We start from the raw sequence: 3,774 nt of genomic DNA, 5'->3' as shown, positions 1-3,774 counted from the left end.
TGTAACCCTACTCAGCTTAAGAAATAAAACATTGCCAGCAACCTGGAAGCACCTGCCTCCACATCCTTCTAATCATTATTGACCACCAACACAAGAATATGCTTTTAAAGACCGTGTCTTTTAATTTTTTGACTGTTTGTAGTAGTTTGCTGATTTTAGATCCCTTGACTCAATTTCAAAGTCAATTAAAAATATTTCTAAGTTGGGGCACCTGGGTAGCTCAGTTGGTTAAGCATCTGACTCTGCATTTTGGCTCAAGTCATGATCTCCTGGTTCATGGGATCAAGCCCCGCGTCAAAACAAACAAAATAGACTTTTAAAAAAGAGGAAAAATATCTCTAAGTTTATTTACTTATTATTTATTTTTAAAAAATGTTTAATTATTTATTTTTGAAAGAGAGAGAGCGCACAAGCAGGGGAGGGGGAGAGAAAGAGAGGGAGAGACAGAATCTGAAGCAGGCTCCAGGATCTGAGCTGTCAGCACAGAGCTGGATGCAGGGTTTGAGCCCATGAACAGTGAAATCATGACTGAGCCAAAGTTGGATGATTAACTAGCTGAGCCACACAGGTGCCCCTATGTATTATTTTTTAAAGTTTATTTACTTTGAGAGACAGAGTGCGTGTGTGAGCAGGGGAGGAGCAGAGAGAGAGGGAGAGAGAGAATCGCAAGCAGGCTCTGTGCTATAAGTGTGGAGCCCAATACAGGGCTCAATCCCATGAATGGAGATCATGACCTGAGCCGAAATCAAAAGTCCGACACTTAACCCATCAAGACACCCAGCCACCCCTAAGTTTATTTAAAAAAAATTTTTTTTCACGTTTATTTATTTTTGAGACAGAGAGAGACAGAGCATGAACGGGGGAGGGTCAGAGAGAGAGAGGGAGACACAGAATCTGAAACAGGCTCCAGGCTCTGAGCTGTCAGCAAGAGCCCGACGCAGGGCTTGAACTCACGAACCGTGAGATCATGACCTGAGCCGAAGTCGGACGCTCAACCGAACTGAGCCACCCAGGCGCCCCTAAGTTTATTTTTTAAATAAAGTTTGTTATTCCTTGGTATTCTAAAGGTATTGTGCGAATGAGGCAATAAACTTTGGCTTTCCAGATTTTTTTTTTTAAATTTTTTTTTTTCAACGTTTATTTATTTTTGGGACAGAGAGAGACAGAGCATGAACGGGGAGGGGCAGAGAGAGAGGGAGACACAGAATCGGAAACAGGCTCCAGGCTCTGAGCCATCAGTCCAGAGCCTGACGCGGGGCTCGAACTCACGGACCGCGAGATCGTGACCTGGCTGAAGTCGGACGCTTAACCGACTGTGCCACCCAGGCACCCCAAGATTTTTTTTTTTTTACAAAGAACCCTGATTTATTATTGGCTTATTAGTTGATTCCTAACATTTTTTCTACTAACAATTAAAAGATGTCAAGTTTATCTTCATAGTGTGAGAGGCTCATCAGTCTATCTGAATGAAGCAGGATTACAGGTTTAATTGAAACTCATTGTCCAAAAATAGTATGTATGACAACTGAAAGTACTCACTGAATAACAGAGATCCTAGATTTTTGCTATTCCAAGTGGTGTTTGTTAGTCTGTAGTACCTGCTGTGACCTGGGACCTTGTGGAAATGAAATGAATTGTGGAAATGCAGAACGACAGGCCCTAGACCTTCTGAATTAAAATCTACGTCATGGCAAGATCCCCAAGTGATTTGTACATATATAGAGGTTTGGAAAAAAAGAGCATCCAAGATTTTAATAGGTTCATAGTTCCAACTTTTGATTTTTTCCCTCCAAATAAAGTGTGTGCTTGAAGGAAAAGCCAGAGCTGGAGGACGAGGGAAGGGCAAAGACCTTGGTGGTGCTAAGGTCGGGGCTTCCTTCCAGGAAGGTGGAGCCTCTTCAGCCTTTGGCTGAAGAAGCACTTTTCCTTTTGCCCTCATTCCCTCTTAGAGCCCACCCTTCCTTGGCATGTATAGAGTGTTAAACACTGATCACCAAATGAATAAATCGTAACAAATCAATACCCTTTTCTACTGCTTTCCCTCTTATAATTTTTCACTTTCTTAGTGAAGTTTTGCAGAAATCATGTTTTGGGGTTTATGTATTTAGTGGTTTTCTTCTGGGAAAAAAAGAATTATGAAAATGACGTGATCTAACACTTGACATAGCATAGCTTATTAGACTATGTTCATTTTGCTTTGATTCACACAATGTTTTAATATTCACATTTTCTTGGATAAATGTTTCTGTTATGTAAAATACGTGACAACAAAATTTAGTTTCTGTGTTTCTAACCTTTGCCCTGAAACTCCCTATGTAATTGAACATTATTTCAAGTTAAATCAGATTCTCCAGAGACATCAATTATTTTAGAGGGCAATGCCTACTCCTAGGGAGATAATAATGATACTGATTCAAATAGGATTAAATTATCTCTCAACTCAGAGAAAGTGAGAGGAAAAACAAAAGAAAGCTTTCTGTAAAGAATGCCAGCTATTAATGTAGAAAGAATGAGAACATCACCATTTTGTAACTCCCAGTGGAAGAGCTGATTCAGGCAAAGCAAGCATCATTAACTGATATTAAATCAATGAGATGAAAGGTCATTGGGTGTATTAGTTACATATTTTAGTGTAAGAAATTACGCCCAAATTAGCAGCTAAAAACAACATTAATTTACTCAATTTCTAAGAAGCAGGTATCCTTGAGCAGCTCAGTGGTGTGCCTCTGGCTCAAGGGTCTCACGAAATTGTAGTGAAGCTGCTGACCAGGACCACTGTCATTTCAAGACACCTCTGGGGCTGAATGATCTGCTTCCAAGCTCATACATGTGCTAGGAGGCAGACTTTAATTTCTTGAGAGCTGTTGGAACATGGTCCTCAGTTCTGTCACACAGCTCAGGCTATTCTATAGAGCTGCTCACATCCCCTTGCTTCCGCCTGTGTTGTTAGAGTAGGAAGTTAGTTAGGTTTTAAGAGAATGCCTGTAGGCCAGCAAAAGGGGAGTCATGGCCAGCTCCCGGGGAAAGTAGAGACCTGTCCTGGCAGCACTCCAGAAACAAAGCCACAAGAAGCTGGATCAAACCAGAGAGGCCCAAGACCAGGAAGACCAGAAACCTTGACCAAGTAAGGGAGAAAAGGCACAAAAACCTGCTCCCCCACAAATCGCCTCCCCAGGTAATAAATATTCCACCAGCTTTCGTTTGAGCTCACCTGAGTGTACTCTCACTTTCATAAACTTTCCTACTTGCACTGTTCAACTGTTGTGTCTGGTCTTGGATTCTTTCTTGTGATGAGGCCAAGAGCCTCTGGTGACATTCTGGAGACAGGCTGGTTGGAGGTCTCAGGGCCCCAGGGTCTCCCCAGTCTACCCAGCAACAGTGTGCATGGCCAGAAAGAGAGGCAGAGCCAGAGAGCCTGAACCAGAGGCAGGTCTCTTTACAACCCAATATTGGAAGTGACAATCCTACCACTTCTATACATTTTATTTGTTAGAAGACAGTCAACAAATCCAGTTCATGTTCAAGGGGAACAGATTACAAAAGTGTACGAAGGCCAAGAATGAGATCACTGGGGTCATCTCAGAAGCTGCCTAACACTAAATGAAGAATGAAATGGTTTTTGTTTTTGTTTTTTAATTTTTTTAACATTTATTTATTTTTGAGACAGAGAGACAGAGCACGAACGGGGGAGGGGCAGAGAGAGAGGGAGACACAGAATCTGAAACAGGCTCCAGGCTCTGAGCGGTCAGCACAGAGCCCGACGCGGGGCTCGAA

Source organism: Felis catus, chromosome A1 (assembly GCF_018350175.1).
Source record: "Felis catus isolate Fca126 chromosome A1, F.catus_Fca126_mat1.0, whole genome shotgun sequence".
In the NCBI taxonomy this organism is placed as follows: domain Eukaryota; kingdom Metazoa; phylum Chordata; class Mammalia; order Carnivora; family Felidae; genus Felis; species Felis catus.
The sequence above is the reverse complement of the archived record's forward strand: the minus strand, read 5'-3'. Positions refer to the sequence as shown.